The sequence below is a fragment of the Pan troglodytes genome, chromosome 8, assembly GCF_028858775.2.
Source record: "Pan troglodytes isolate AG18354 chromosome 8, NHGRI_mPanTro3-v2.0_pri, whole genome shotgun sequence".
NCBI lineage: Eukaryota > Metazoa > Chordata > Mammalia > Primates > Hominidae > Pan > Pan troglodytes.
The window spans coordinates 113,471,872-113,489,406 of record NC_072406.2 but is presented as its reverse complement, the minus strand read 5'-3'; the positions used below and the strand labels follow the sequence as shown (position 1 = coordinate 113,489,406).

Sequence of the window (17,535 nt, the reverse complement as noted above, 5' to 3'; positions counted from 1 at the left end):
TTATATAGTTCAAATAGCTAGAAGGAGAATATTGAATGTTCCCAATACAAAAAAAAAATAAATGACTGAGATACATACACTAATTACTAATCTGATCACTATATGTATCACAATATCAGTATATACCCCATAAATATGTACACTTATTATGTTAAATTTTTAATATGAATTTTTTAAAATAGAAAAGATTTGCCCAAAAAAAAGCTATATGAATAAGATAGTATGGCACTGATATAAATAAATGAACAATAGAACAGAATGAGTCCAAAAACTGATCAATGCATGTAATGACATGATTTATGAGGGAGATAACACTGCAGATTGATGGAGAATGCATGTTCTTCCAATAAATGATGCTGGGGGCCACTGTAAATCCATATGGAAAAAAGTGAAACGGAATCCCTTCCTCACATCAAACCCAAAAATCAATTCTAGAAAGACTAAAATTCTAAACGTAAAAACCAAAACTCAAAAAGTCTCTAGTAGAAAATATGAGGCTATTTTCATGATCTTAAATTAGGGAAGGCTTTCTTAAACGAATCACAAAAGTACTAATTAAAAACACCCCCCACCAATTCACCTATCAGTAGAAGTAACACAAGCTAAACCACAAACAAAGCAAAGACTCGGAAAAGCACCAACTAGACTTGGACTTAGGAAATGTGGGCTCTAATTCAGGCTGTCATCAATTGTGACACTGGCAAGTCAAACAAGTCCTTGGTTCTTCATGTGCTCATTTTTAAAAAAAAAGAAGTATTCCACAATACTTTTTATCGATATCTCATAAAAACTCTTTTTCTAAGTAGCATGTGGGATAACATAAGATAAAATCCAAACCAGGTTTTCTGGCCAAAGTGTACTGCTGATCTAAAATTATCACAAAAAAGTCTTTCTTGAATGAGCTAATTAGATAGATAGCATTGTCAGTGTTGATACCTTAAGAGGATGAAGAAAAAGAAAAGAAGATAAATGTTTCTCAGGCCTCCCCAGAACTGCAGAGCATAAATAAGTGAACATGTTGACAATGTTTAAGGCTGACCTTGACAGAACAGAGTTTATTCCACATGCTTCTAGATGCAGAGTGTACTTACTAGAGTAAACTGACCTTGCTGGGCATTTGCTTGGTTATACCACATCTTTAATAAAACTTATAAAAATAGAAAGGTCCTGGAAATATCAGTAGAATAATAATCAAAGGATTTAAGTGTATCTGTCCATATATCCTGAAAAGTAAAATTACATCATCATAGACAGGGATTAATTGTGGCCGCTTGCCTGAATAGCTAGGGGAATGAGAACAGGATGTTCTGGGAGGACTTTTGATAACTACCAGCCAAGTCATCTCTGTACCATTTTTCCTGACACTACTAGGCAACATACTCAACATTTCATTAGCTTCTCAAAATGGCACTTTATGATGAAGCTCAAGTTTTACAGTCAGACCCTTATTAAAACAGGTCACAACTTAGTTATATTAAAATAATAATTATCAGCAAAACCTTTTAAATAAAAATATACTATGCAAGAATCAAAAAAAACCAAGCTAGATCAGGGTTCTTAACCCAGGGTCCATAGATAGGATTCAGGGATCTCTGAACCTCCTGAAATTTTGTACAAAACATATGTGTGTGTGTATGTCTGGGAAGAGGAAGGATCCTGTGATACAAGATTTTCAGTGAAGTCCATAACCAAAAAAAGGTTAAGAAGCCTTGAATTATCAAGTAGAAGAACACGCAAAAAAAAAAAAAAAAAAAAAAAAGAAGAAGAAAGAAAGAACAAAGAAAATAGAAAAACTAAATTAAAAAAAAAAAAGCCTTGAATTAGATGGTCCTTCTAGACTCTTAAATCCTATGACTCCATGCAAATTTAGTGACATTTTAGATAAGACAAATGATACATTTATTAAGGAAACAGTATTTTGCTTCCTTCTAATTCATCTCATCTATCCTTCATCCAAGTTCAAAAAAAGTCAGTTTCCCTTTTTTTCTTTTTCTTTTTTTTTTTTTGTTTGAGACAGAGTCTCGTTCTGTCACCTAGGCTGGAATGCAGTGGCACGATTTCGGCTCACTGCAAGCTCCACCTCCCGGGTTCACGCCATTCTCCTGCCTCAGCCTCCTGAGTAGCTGGGACTACAGGTGCCCGCCACCATGCCCGGCTAATTTTTTTTTTTTCTTTTTTTTAGAGACAGGATCTCACTCTGTGTCCCAGGCTGGAATGCAGCGGAGGAATCATAGCCCACTGCAGCCTCAAAGCAAGTAGCTGGGACTACAGGTGTGCACCACCATGCCACGCTAATTTTGTTCTGTTTTGTTCTGTTTGTAGAGACATGGGTCTTGCTAAGTTGACCAGGCTGGTCTCAAACTCCTGGCCTCAAGCAATCCTCCCACCTCAGCCTCCCAAAGTGCTGGGATTACAGGTGACAGCCACTAAACCTGGCCCCAGTTCATCTTAAAAGTTTTTAAAACTCCATAGTTTCAATTAAGCAATTAAAAATTCAGTTAAGTAGTGTCCCACGATTTCAAAACCTTCTATGTCTTGTCCTCAGTGGATCTTCCTATTTTTTAAGCCTCTCAAAGGTCTCAATTTTTAACTACAATGTATTTTACTTCTCAATAAGAAAAATAATCTCTCCTTAGGTCTTTTCCATCAGAAACCACTCTTTCTAGGTCCTGTGTATATTTTCAAATCAACTGAAAATAAGATCTCACTCTTTCCTACTGCTAATTGGCTGGACTGTTAGTCCAAACCTGAGCCTTTGAAAAAAGCTGTTAGTCAACTGCTAGTCTGGCCAAAATTTAGTGACTGATTCCTACTCGTATCTAATAAATACACACTTTAAAAAAACACACAGAACTTGCTAACTAGAACTATAATTTACCATAAACTACTCATAAGAAACTATAGTTCTGCTGACTGGCAAGTAATTTGCAAAGGCAAATCAGTTTAGCTACATAACATAAGTATCTACCTGCACGTACTGGCACTAATCAGGGCGTGAAATTAAACTTTTTATGCGGAAAGAAATAGCTGCTTCAAGGCTGTGATTTAGCCTGGGAAGCAAATATTAAGGTCATCCTCTTCTCTCTGATATTTATAGTATTTCTAATAGGAGACTCAAAGAAGGAGGGCTGATGGCCAACTTCTGTAAAAGTGAAAATAATCTCTATGACGTAACAAATTTGCCACTTGCTTTACTAATTGCACAGACTTAACAAAACCAGTTGCTAAAGTGTAACAGAGATTACTTAAATACTGAAAGCACAAACTGATCACTATGGATACCTAATTTGGTTACTTCATTGAGCAAAGTAAAGAAAATTCAACAAATATAAATGCTACAAATATGTTTTACAATAACCTAGAAAGGGCATGGTGATACAAGCCTGTGGTACCGGCAACTATTTGGGAGGCTGAGACGGAAGAATCACTTTTGAGCCCAGGAGTTTGAGTCCAGCCTGGGCAACATAGCAAGACTCCATCTCTAATAAATAAATAAATAAATAGATAAAATACCCTATAACCATTTTCATTACAACATAGATAATTTTGAATTAGCTAGGTTAATGAGATCCTATTCAGTAATTTAGCCAATTGCCAAAATTTTCCCAACATTCATCAAAATCCCCTAATACAAACTTCAATTTACTCTGCTATACTATATCCATATTATTCTCATATCTATTAAAGAAAGCAAACAAGTAGAAAAGTAGCCCAAGGTCAGCACAGTGGCTCATGCCTGTAACCCCAGCACTTTAGGAAGCTGAGGCGAGAGGGCTCCCTGGGCCTAGGCTTTCAAAGTTGCAATAAGCTATGATCGAACCACTGCACTCCAGCCTGGAAAGAAGGAAAGAAAGGAAGAAAGAAAAGAAGAAAGGAAGAAAACGGTCCAAATAATCATGAGCAAAATATCTGCTCGAATGGCAAGTGCAGGTGTTCACAACCAATTGCTTCAGAACTTGACTAGCCTTTTTTTTTTTTTTTTTTTAAAAGGAAGACTTATAGAAGCCACAGCAGTCCTCAAAGTGTAGTCCCAGAACCAGCAGCATCACCTGTAAACTAGTTAGAAATGCAAATTCTCAGACCCCAACCCAGGCCTAAAGAATGGCAAACTCAGCATGGGCAAAACCCTATCTCTATGAAAAATAAAAAAATTAGCCGGGCGTGGTGGTGCACGCCTGTAGTCCCAGCTACTAAGGAGGCTGAGGTGGGAGGATCACTTGAGCCTGGGAGGTCAAGGCTGCAGTGAGCTGTGATAGCACCACAGCACTCCAACCTGGGAGAAAGAGTGAGACCCTGTCTCAGAAAAAAAAAAAAAAAATCTCCAGGGAAGGCCCAACAAGTCCTCCAGGGAATTCAGACATACTTTTTGTTACAAAAAGCCCTTAAAAACTTAACTCAATTCTCTAAGCAGCTTTAGTAGTGTTTTGCACTAAAGATAAAAGTTATCTTTATCTTTTTTACAATGTAAAAAGTACAGTTTAATTGGTCTAAGTTCAAAAATGAAATAAAGAGGATAAAGCCCATGTAATGTCTTTCCAAAATAGGAAACACTCACCATTTCAAAATTGAGAAAGAAAAAAATTATTTAGAACTACCTAAAAATAAATAGGTTGATTTTACAACTACCACAGAAGAATCACCAATGGATGGTAAAACTACTGCGTGAAACAATGTTGTGAAATAAGATATTTACACAGTCTCCAAGTTTGCTCCTCTGAATACTTACAAATATACCTTTACAACAGAGAAATCTAGTGAATACAACCTTAATAAATGATCAAACAATATCTCCAATAATGGAACAAACTGACATTATATGCCTTCTGATGTAGTAGTGCACTAAGAAAAAAAAAACACAGCATATATTATACTCCTGCCAAATTTTTTTACCCTGATCTAATCATGGAAAAACAATCAGACAAAAACAAATGAGGGACATTCTGTAAAACTACCTCAAACTCTTCAAAAATGTCAATTTCATGAATAAAAACCATTAGGGAACTACTGTAAATTAAAGGAAACTAAAGAGATATTATATATAACGTGATTGGATCCTGGATTTCTTTTTAAAGAGCTGTAAAAGACATTCTTAGGGGCCGGACGCGGTGGCTCATGCCTGTAATCCCAGCACTTTGGGAGGCTGAGGCAGGTGGATCACCTGAGGTCAGGAGTTCGAGACCAGCCTGGCCAGCATGGTGAAACCCCATCTCTACTAAAAATACAAAAATTAACCGGGCGTGGTGGCAGGTACCTGTAATAACAGCTACTCGGGAAGCTGAGGCAGGAGAATCACTTGAACCCGGGAGGCGAAGGTTGCAGTGAGCTGAGATCACGCCACTGCACTCCAGCCTAGGCAACAGAGCAAGACTCCATCTCAAAAAAAAAAAAAAAAAAAAAAAAAAAGACATTCTTAGGATAACTAGGGGTTCTGGATATGAACTGTATATTAAATAATAAAAGGTTATCAGCGATCAGTGTTAAATTTCCTGAGTGGGATCTTGTATTGAGGTTAGGAATAAGGATGCTCTTGTTCTTAGAAAATACATGCAGAAGGTAAAATATCATGTCTGCAACTCTCAAATAATTTAGAAAGAAAGTATAACTATATACTAGGAAAAGTCAAATGTGGCAAAATGTTAACAATTAGATAATTCAGGTGAGGGATATATGAGTTATCATCGTGTGTTTCTCATAATTTTTCTGAGGAGTTGAACACAGAATGACACCATCAACACCTCTCTTCAAAATTATATTTCTCAAAAATAAGTCAAAAGATAACATCCCTCACCCACCAAAAAACTATAAAATACCTACTCTAAGGTGCATGCTAATTCTACAGTTCACATATAACTTCTATTTATGGTACACTGTGATGTCAAAGTGCTTTTATGTGTACTCTCTTACTGGATCTTCAACCCAGTAGATAGAACAGTTATTGTTATTCTCATTTTAGAGAAGAGGAAATTAAGGAACATGGTTAGTATAGCACAATGATTAACCACACTCACTCTGGAGCTAGAATGTCTGAGCTGGAATACCAGCTGTGCCATTCACAAACTGTTTGATCTGGAAAAAGTAACAACCTGTCTGTGCCTCAGTTTCCACATTTGTAAATCAGGATGATAATAATAATACACACCTAATAAGATGAGAGGATCAAGTGAGTTAATATATATAGTGTCTAGAATCCTGCACGGTATATACTGAGCTACAAGTGTTGGCTGCCATTATTATTGTTATTTTATTATTATCACCACCCAAGAATAAGGTCAGAGAATAAGTAAAAATACAGTCATGCACCCCCTGACACTTCAGTCAAGTATGGTCAGATACGCAACAGTGGTCTCATAAAATTATAACACTGTATTTTTACCGTACCCTTTCTATGTTTAGATATACAAATACCATTGTGTTACAATGGCTTACAGGATTCAGTGTACAGTAACAAACTGCACAAGCAACAGGTTATCACATGGCATTTGTGTATAGTAAGGTATACTATCTAGATTTGTCTAAGTACACTCTGTGAAGCTCACACAACCACTTAATCACCTAACAATGTATTTCTCATAATGTATCACATATTGTTAAGCAATGCATGACTGTAGTTAAGACAGGACTTGAAACCAGGTCTTCTGACTCCAATTCTTGTGTAATTTCCACTATGCCAATAGTGGTTTCAATCACTTATACTTAGACAAGGAAATGGAAAAATAAGTGTCATTTCAAAAAGGATGTACATATATGTACTTGACAGAATGCATGAACAAGAGAAGGAAGTTTGCTAATTAAAAGAGGTTGTTAATAGCCGCTGCCCTGTCTGGGAAGTGGGGAGTGCCTCTGCCCAGCTGCCCCACCGTCTGGGAAGTGAGGAGTACCTCTGCCCGGCTGCTGTGCAACCCTCCAAGTGTGAAGGGACAGCCTTGTGTGTGATTTTTCTGCCCTCCCCGGGAAGTGGGGAGTGCCTCTGCCCAGCTGCCCCACCGTCTGGGAAGTGAGGAGTACCTCTGCCCGGCTGCTGTGCAACCCTCCAAGTGTGAAGGGACAGCCTTGTGTGTGATCTTTCTGCCCTCCCCAAGTTTGCATTTTTGACATTAAAGTTTACTTTTTAATTAAAAAAAAAAAAGAGGTTGTTAAATCTAATTCATCTTTAAGAGACACATGATCTGGATGCTTACAGTCCTTTATAATTTCCAAAATATTTGCTCTATTTATAATAATTTCATTTACTCCTCATAACAGCTCTTTGAGGTACAAAAGTAGATATTATCTTTGCTTTCTATATGAGGAAAGTGAGACTCAAGGAGGTCAAGCAACATGCCCAATATCTATGACGTCTAGGAAGCAGAACCTGAAAACCAGGTCTTGTTTTCACTATGGTACAACGTAAAATTTACCTACCAATCTAAACTAATTACAAGGTATTTCAAAGAAGACACACTAACAAAACAGGTAGAATTCTCGTATTGTCAGTTATAAACAAAAGAAGTTATAACTAGTCCATTCAGCAAACAGATGTCACTTTGCAAAGCTTTGATACTTTTCTTAAATACCTTTGAAAACAAGGATCAAAAAATATGAACTCTTATAAAAAGGGCTTTATTGTATTTTTATAGCTTATTACATACCTTGTAACAATCATTTTGTTAAATGTGAATGTCAGTTTTATTTTCTGTCCCTTTTTTCCTGGCTATTTACAAGCTTTGTAAGAATCGTTCCTTAATTACGTCTAAACATAGTTTTATATAAATGGATTCCTGGAAATAAAACGTTCAGACTTAAGAAATGATTGTTACAGAGACTGTAACAGGCCATAAAAAAACGAGTGCCACTTTAAACAAAGATTTCTCATTTTAATTAAAAAGATAATCATCAGAACATTCCTACACTTAACAGAACCATTTAAATAAGCTTCTTAGGAAAAAAAAATATGTAGTATATTATGCAGGCCTCCATACTATAATTTATAACATATTTAAATCAAAGTCTCAGTTGATCCTTTAGTATGAATTCTTATATACTGTACCTACATTTTAAAGACACATTGAAAAAGAACAGGTCCAAATGAGATAAATCACGTCTAATTCTTTTTAACACGAATGCTTTCAAAAGATTATATTTTTCCACAAGACATTAGTAGAACACATTTAAGAGTACTTAAGAAATCCTTTGTAACATGACCACATATAAACCTAAGAATTGTATGTAGTTTATTGATGAGGTGCATATGTGTCAGGTAAGAGGACCATATTCAGAAGACTACCATATAATCAAAGGTGACCCATACCTACATGAAAAGAGTTTCTACTTTCAAACTCTGATATAAGTGGAAGCAATCCTTTCTGATTTTCAAAATGCCATGTCTGGATATGATTACAGGCAAAATTTGATAAAGCAGGATTCTTCTCAATTAATTTGACTAGCTTTTAAATTGTTTTTAAATTATGTGAAATTTATAGTCAACATTCCAAGAGAGAAGGAAGGAAAGAGATCTTGTAAGTTGTCATTATAATTAGGTGCAATTTAAAAACAGATACATCAATGTTCTTCAACTTAAGTCACCTTTTCTTAATTACACTGAACACTAAACCTGAATCACTGCTTGACCGCCTATTTCTCATTTCAATATATTACTGAATACTGCTTAAAAGCGGATGTTTTCCCATGGAAACAAGTTATAATTGGGGCTGGGCACAGTGGTTCATGCCTGTAATTCTAGCACTTTGGGAGGCCGAAGTGGGCGGATCACTTGAGGTCGGGAGTTCGAGACCAGCCTGGCCAACATGGTGAAACCCCATCTCCACTAAAAATACAAAAATTAGCCGGGCGTGGTGGCTCATTCCTGTAGTCCCAGCTACTTGGGAGGCTGAGGCAGGAGAATCGCTTGAACGTGGGAGGTAGGGGTTGCAGTGCACCAAGATCGCGCCACTGCACTCCAGCCTGGGTGACAGAGTGAGACGTCGTAACAGAAAAAAAAAAAAAAAAAAAAATTATAATTGGGAGCCTATTTCCTAACTGAGAACTCGGTAGCAAATAAAGTACTGACATGACTAACACCACCAAAACAAAGATTAAATAACTGTAAAACTCACAATCATTAAAAAGAAGGAAATTATGTTCCAGCTTCATAAAATGGGAGTAACATACCAATGATCAGCAAGTATGCATTCCAAATGTGAAAAACATAATTCTTCCATATTCACTCATTAAACAAATTTAACCTCAAGCTAATAACCAACTCAAAAAAAACACTAAACATTTAATTAGCAATCATTTAGTTTGCTTCTTATAATACAGACTGCTGCTTGGGATGATCTACAAAGGAGAAGAGATAGATGGGGCCAAATTAATATATTACTCAAGGGAAAGCCTTCCTTGCCTCCATCTAAATTACTTCCCTGAATAAGAATTATTAAAATCATACCACTGATCTATGCTACTAGGAACATGAAATCAGTAAATGTAGATCATGATCTTGTTCACGATCTTGATCACAGTGTCCATAAGCGTTTCTCACTTATTTCTGCTTTAAAAAAATTACAGGCATATAAAAAAATTTTTGGTCATCCTATCTCCTCAGTTTATTAAAGGCCACAAGTGTTCTACACACCAAAGGTCACCAGAAAAAAAAAAAATGCTCTGAAGTCACTCTCTTATCCACACTGTCACATGGCTTACTTAAAACTTTGTAGATAGGCTTCAGAGTACCTCAAACTTCACTGAAAAACCATGAATATTCAATAGTACAAACTCCTTTTTAAAAATATTAATGAAGTCTTTCATAGAATGTTAAAGTTAGGCATATCAAATATTTTGTTCTCATGACCATGCATTATCTTTTGTGTTGGATCCTCCATCAATAAAAGCATCAAGAATCGAGGAATGCATTAGGGAAATACAAATTGAAACCACAATAGGATATCACTATACACCTATTAGAATGGCTAAAATTAAAAATACTGATAATCCCAAATGCTGACACGGATGCAGATCAACTAGAACTCTCACCCATTGCTTGTGGGAATGCCAACTGGTACAATCACTCTGGAAAATAGCAATTTCTAAAAAGGTTAAACCTACATTTATCACGCAATTCTCCCTCATGGGTATTTAGAGAAATGAAAATGTTCACACAAAATCTATACACAAGTGTTTATTTATAGCAGCTTTATTTATAATCACCAAAACCAGAAACAACCCAAATGTCCTTCAGGAGTGAATAAACAGTCTGGTACACTACACAATAAAATACTACTCAACAATAGTAAGACGTGAACTCCTGATACATGCAAAAACATGGATTAATCTAGCTCAAAGGCATTATGCTGAACGGAAGAGGTCAGTAACAGAAGATTTCATATTGCACGGTTCCATTTATATGACATTCTCAAAAACATAAAATGAAGTGAGGAAGAGGGTGTTAGAGGTGGAGGAAGAGTTTAAGAGTTTTTTTGCGGGGGAGTGATACAATTGTTCTTATCCTGATTGTGGTTTACATGAATCTACACATATTAGAATTCCTAAAACTGTGTACGTTAAGAAAAATCCATTTTACTGTATGTTCATTAAAAAAATTGGAATCAAAAATTTGCATACAGCAGGCATGAATAAATATATATTTAAAGAGTAAAATGGAATGAGAGTGGAATGCCTATTCAATAAACTTTGGGAGTCTGTATGAATTGCTTTGTGTTAGAATGTTGTTGTGAAAGCACCACCACCACCACCACCTTACCCTATGACCTACAAAGCACCTTTACATTTACCTTATTTAATTGTACTGAATTACATCCTTTTCCTCTATGTAAAGATGCCATGGCTGATGGTGATTATGAGCTGAGGGACCAGCCACAGCATCTTTAAAATAAATGAAGATGATACACAATCTGTTCATAGTACTAGGAAAAACTACCAGTTTTATTGTGATGTGATTTTAATGTAGTACCTCAGTGGCCACATTCTGGGATGTTGCTATTGTCCTTCCACTAGATATACCTCTTCTAAGTGTCACAGCTTGCTTATATTCCTACTCCCATGGTTCACTATTTCTCTAGCTGCAAACAGCCTACAGAAGTAAATTGTTTTCTGAAACCAACTTACTACCAACTAGTTGGAATTCAGAGAGTCCAAGCCTTGGCCATGAGATTTGTCTCATTCTGCCATCACTTGTTGTTGTTGTTGTTGTTGAGATGGAGTCTTGCTCTGTCACACATGCTGGAGTGCAGTGGCATAATCTTGGCTCACTGAAACCTCCGCCTCCTGGTTTCAAGCGATTCTCTGGCCTCAGCCACCCAAGTAGCTAGACTACAGGCCTGGGCCACCATGAGCGGCTAATTTTTTTATTTTTAGTAGAGACGGGGTTTCACCACGTTGGCCAGACTGGTCTCAAACTCCTGACCTCAGGTGATCCGCCTGCCTCAGCCTCCCAAAGTGCTAGGATTACAGGCGTGAGCCACTGCAACTGGCCTGCCATCACTTTTGATTCCAGTTAATTCAGCTCCTTCCTGCTGTGTTTCCCAAGTACAAGGCCTCACCTTTTACTCTGGTTCTAGCCACATCATTTCCCCCACTTCCCCTGTGTTGATACACTGGCCAGCACACAGTGGACTAGATATTTTGTCAAAGCATGATCCTGAGAAACATCAGCATCAGAAACATCTAATATGCTTGCTGAACATGCCAATTTTTTAGGCATACCAAGTAAAAGGGAAGAGGGGGGAAAAAGAACTAAGAATCTGTACTACATTTTAACATGCATTCCAAATAATTCCTATACAGGGTAAAGTGTAGAACTATTACAATAGACACTAATCAGTATAGGCTGAATGAATCAATTATTTAGTTCCTTGCTAGGTTTCCCAGTTCCACTTTTGAGTTCAAGCTTGAAGCAACGCTTTGCTACCTGTTTCTAGTATTCACTGATGCTTTCTGCCTATTGATCTCCCCAGAATATCTGCCCCAGACTCCCTGCCATTATTCTCCTGCTGAATGTATACCCTTGTATATGAGTCCATTTTTGCACTGCTATAAAGAAATGCCTGAGACTGGGTAATTTATAAGAAAAGAGGTTTCATTGGCTCATGGTTCTGCAGGCTGTACAAGAAGCGTAGTGAATTCTGCTTCTGATGGTTTCTCCTTCTGGGGAGGCCTCAGGAAACTTAAAATCACGGGAGAAGGCAAAGGGGAAGCGGGTGCATCTTATATGGCCGAAGCAGGAAGAAGAGAGGGGGGCAGAGAAGGTGCCACACACTTTTAAACAACCAGAACTTGTGAGAACTCTATCACGAAAACAGCACAAAAGGCGGAAATCCGCCCCCATGATCCAAACACCTCCTACCAGGCCCCACCTCCAACACTGGGGATTATAATTAGACATGAGATTTGGGTGGGTACAGAGCCAAATCATATCACCTTCCCTTGCTAAGTTCCCCTGAGTCCACACACCTGGTTGAGTTGCCAACAGACACCTAGTCAATTTCTTTTCCCCAACTCCTAGTCACCCCGCAGCACCTGGCCTCTGTAGCTTTGTGCCTCCTTATCTGGCAGATCTTGATAAAACTGTGTTCCCAATAGACAGCGGTTATGAAATTACTCAAAACCAAATCCTGATATTTCTCTCACATAACAATTTGAGTACAGCTGGTCCAGAGATCTTCAGTTCAGCCTACTTTTTATGCGGATAAACTTTTCTTAACCTCTTATCATGGATACTTTTAAATATACAAAAAAGTACAGAATAATATATAATCTCCATCTAATCATCACCCAGCTTTCTACCTTTCAAGTCTCATATATTCTATCACTTTGACCATCTTTTTTTTTTTTTTTCTGTCTTGTTTGTTTTGTTTTGGAGATGGAGTCTTGCTCTGTCGCCCAGGCTGGAGTGCAGTGGCACGATCTCGGCTCATTGCAAACTCCACCTCCCTGGTTCATGCCATTCTCCTGCCTCAGCCTCCCGAGTAGCTGGGACTACAGGCGCCCACCACCATGCCCGGCTAATTTTTTGTATTTTTTAGTAGAGACTGAGTTTCAGCATGTTAGCCAGGATGGTCTCGATCTCCTGACCTCGTGATCCGCCCACCTCGGCCTCCCAAAGTGCTGGGATTACAGGTGTGAACCACCGCGCCCGGCCCTGCCCATCTTTATTTATACGAATATATCTTAAATTAAAAGTCTCCTTATTATAGTTAGGGACCATCCCAATATCTTCACCCACCAAACACTCATTTTCCCTTACCTACCTACTGCTTTGATAACCCTCTAATTGCCCTTAACATGACTGATGCCAGCTATATTTTACTTTTTCTTCATTTGTTCTACCCTACTCTCAGCAACCTTCTTCATTCTGTCTCCAGAATATCCTTGAATGTCTTTCCTCCTTTTCCATACCTACTGCCCTAGCTCAAGCCCAGTCTCTTGTGTAGACTATTACATACTTTAAATGGCCTCCCTGCCTCTCTGGTACCCCTCCCTAGTCTAATCCACTCTAAAGCACTAAGTGCTCTTTCATCTTTGTTGTTATTGCCCCCAGTGGGAATCAGATTCAAATGTAAATTACAAATCTTTCAGGAAAAAGTATTCACATGTTTATAGCTTGTACAGGGGCCACAGACCACAGATTTAAAGCCTCTGCACTATCAGCAACAAAGAGGATTAAATTTTTTAAGTAACACCTAAAAACATCTGCTTCCTAGGAATAATTTAACAAAAGATATATAAAGACCTCTAAACAGAGAAATTCAAAACCTAAATAAATGGAAAGACACATCATTTTTGTGGACTATGAAACTCAATAGTGTTAAGATCTCAGCTCTCCCAAAACTTATATATGGATTCAATGCAATTCCAATAAAAACCATAAAAGTATGTTTTGTGGAAACTGACTAGCTAATTCTTTTTTATTTTTTTGGAAACAGTCTCGCTCTGTTGCCCAGGCTGCAGTGCAGTGGCATGATCTCCACACACTGCAACCTCTGCCTCCCGGGTTCAAGCGATTCTCCTGCCTCAACCTGGAGTACCTGGGATTACAGGCATGCCCCACCATGCCCGGCTAATTTTTGTATTTTTAGTAGAGACGGGATTTCACCATGTTGGTCAGGCTGGTCTCCAACTCCTGACCTCAGGTGATCTGCCCGCCTCGGCCTCCCAAAGTGCTGGGATTACAGGCGTGAGCCACCGCAACTGGCCTAGCTGATTCTAATACACATGAAAATGCAGGCCGGGCACAGTGGCTCACACCTGTAATCCCAACACTTTGGGAGGCCGAGGCGGGCAGATCACGAGGTCAGGGAGTTCGAGACCAGCCTGACCAACATGGTGAAACCCCGTCTCTACTAAAAATACAAAAATTAGCCGGGCGTGGTGGTGTGTGCCTGTAATCCCAGCTACTCGAGGCTGAGGCAGGAGAATCACTTGAACCCAGGAGGCAGATGTTGCTGTGAGCCAAGATTGCGCCACTGCACTGCAGCCTGAGTGAAAGAGCGAGACTCCATTTAAAAAAAAAAGAAAAAAAAAAAGAAAACGCAAAAGGCCAAGATAGCCAATGCAATCTTGGGGGAAGGGGAAGCTGAGGGGCATATACTATCAGATATCAAGAAATGTTATTATATAAAAATATAGAAATTAAGACAGTGTGGTATTGGCACAAGAATAGACCAATGGAGCTACTGAGAAAATCCCAAAAGCAGGCCTACATACATATATAGACATTAATATGACAAAAATGACCCTGCAATAGAAAAAGAACAATCTTTTCAATAAATAGTGCTGAATAAGCTGGCTATAGAAAGAAAAGGAAAAAAAGAATTCTGATCCTTTTGTAGTTTGTAAGCATGACGATTGGGTTTTCAGCCTCATGTGTGAAGTGTGCCTCCCTCAAACCTTGTTACATAGGCACATTACCTGTCCGGCATGGAGAAAGAAAAAAAAAAAGAATGCTGACGTCTACCTCACACCATATGCAAAAATTAATTCCAGATGGATTGCAGAGCTAAATGCAAATGGTAAATAAAACTTCTCACGGACTTGAAGAGGTACTTGTAACATATACAAATAGCAGCATTATTCACAAAGGTCAAAACGTACAAGCTTCCCAAGTGTCCGTTGACAACAAATAAAATGTGGTATATACATACAATTAAATGTTATTCAGCCTTAAAAAAGGAAGAACATGGATGAAACCTGAGGACATTAAGTAAAATAAGCTAGTCACAAAAAGGCAAACACTGTATGATTCTACTTATATGAGGTATCTAGAGGAATCAAATTCATAGGAAAAAAAAATAGAAGGCTGGGCTCAGTGGCTCATGCCTGTAATCCCAGCACTTTGGGAGGCCGAGGCGGGCGGATCACCTGAGATCAGGAGTTCAAGACCAGCCTGGCCAACATGGTGAACTTCGTCTCTACTAAAAATACAAAAATTAGCTGGCATGGTGGCACACACCTGTAGTCCCAGCTACTCAGGAGGCTGAGGCAGGAGAATTGCTTGGCGGAGTCTGCAGTGAGCCAAGATGGTGCCACTGCACTCCAGTCTGGGCAAGAGAGCAAGACTCTGTCTCTGGGGGAAAAAAAAACACCAAACAAACAAAAAAAAGAATAGTGGTTGCCAGTGGCTGGGATAAGGGAGACATCGATAGTTTGTCTAATGGGTATAGAGTTTCAGTTTTGCAAGACAAAAAAGTTCTAAAGATTATATATGCACAACAGTGTGAACATACTTAACACTACTTAACTATACATTTTAAATAGTTAAAATGGTAAATTTTACATGTATTTTACCACAATAAAAAATGTTTAAATGAAGCTTATATGTGTGTGTATGTATATAGGTACATATGTATGTGTGTCTGTGTGTGCAGATAAATAAAATCAACATCTTGGCCCAGTGAAGTGGTGCACACCTGTAACCCCAGCATCCCAGCACTTTGGGAGGCAGAGGCAGGTGAATCACTTGAGCCCAGGAGCTTGAGACCAGCCTGGACAACATGAAGAAACCTCATCTCCACTAAAAATGCAAAAAAATTAGCCGATGTTTGGTGGTACATGCCTGTAGTCCCAGCTACGGGGAAGTTGAGGTGGGAGGATCGCTTGAGCCCAGGAGGTCAAGGCTGCAGTGAGCCTAGATGGGAGAAAGGGAGGGAGGGAGGGAGGGAAGGATCTGTATGACCTTGGGATAAGCAAAGAGAAAAAGTGCTAACCATAAATTTAAAAATTGAAAATCTTGACTACATTTTGACTACAATAAACCTCTACTCATTTTGTCAGGGCCAGGCAAAACAGATATCTGCAGGATCAGCAGAGGTCTTAGTACAGGATGACAGAGTACTATCAGGATAAGGAAGAAGGGGCGGGCCCGATGGCTCACACCTGTAATACCAGCACTTTGGGAGGCCGAGGTGAGAGGATCACTTGGGTCCAGGAGTTTGAGACCAGCCAGGGCAACATGGGGAAACCCCATCTCTACAAAAAATTAGCCAGGCGTGCTGGCAAGCACCTGTAGTCCCAGATGCTCAGGAGACTGAGGCAGGAGGATCGCCTGAGCCCAGGAGGTTGAGTGAGGCTGCTGTGAGCTGTGATTGTGCCACTGCACTGCAGCCTGGGCAAAAGAGTGAGACCTTGTCTCAAAACAAACAAAAAAACAGGATAAGGGATATGTCCATACAGAAATATGGCAGGTAACATGGCAGCCCTGCACAGAGTGTTGAAGTCCAAATGTGATGTGAAAAGCAATCTAGCACAGGTATCGGACAAGGGTGTTCATGGAAGGGTGTAGGCCAGCAATCTGACATGGGGTTTTGGAGCCTAAGTAAGTCAAGGACGGCATCTATATAGTGGGTGTGGGGAACAGCAGCAACATGAGAGTGGTCACATAGAAAGGGGCTGATTGACTAAGAAAATATGTTGAGGATAATGAAAGCCAAGTTACTCACTGTCAGAAAACGGAGTTACAATTATGAAATTATTGAACGAACCCTGTGGTATTAGACTGGAATTGGGGATATCAGTGTGAACTCATGGTTTTAAATAATATGTAAGATAAAATAACAACGTAAATGTGCAATGTGCACCTGTGTGCGTGGTGTGTCCAGTATGATGGCTTGTGAGCAGTGACACCCCAATAGCAATGAGCACGCTTAACACCCAGATCTGGACTTCTACATGTCATTCTCTACTAAAAGAAACTTCTAAAAGAGCTTCTCGGAGAAATCACTAATTCCAGGGCTAGGGCAAAAAAAGTATAAGAAGAGCCTGGAGTATCTTTCAGTAAACAAGAAAATGCTTAATGACACCAAAAAACAGAGGAAGCAGTTTGAATGCACTTCCCACTGGCCAAATAGGGAACAATTCAAGCATCAAAATAAATAATGAGGCCAGGCACACAAAAAATAATGAGGCTCATGCCTCTCAGCACTTTGGGAGGCCAAGGTGGGAGGATGTTTGAGCCCAGGAGTTGGAGGCTGCAGTGAGCTATCATCAGTGAGCTATGATCACACCAGTGTACTCGAGAGCCTGGACAAGAGGGCAAGAACCCATCTC

General features: G+C 39.0%; 1 protein-coding gene and 1 non-coding gene across 15 annotated transcripts in view; one reads left to right on the top strand and one right to left on the bottom strand.

Annotated features, from left to right (window-relative positions):
* Window positions 1–17,535, bottom strand: part of BTRC (beta-transducin repeat containing E3 ubiquitin protein ligase) — a 201,387-nt gene that overhangs the window by 169,302 nt on the left and 14,550 nt on the right. The gene's annotated exons all lie outside the window — the stretch shown is intronic.
* Window positions 14,811–14,911, top strand: LOC112204692 (small nucleolar RNA U13). The gene has a single exon (XR_002938359.1). It is a non-coding gene; the product is annotated as a small nucleolar RNA U13 (small nucleolar RNA).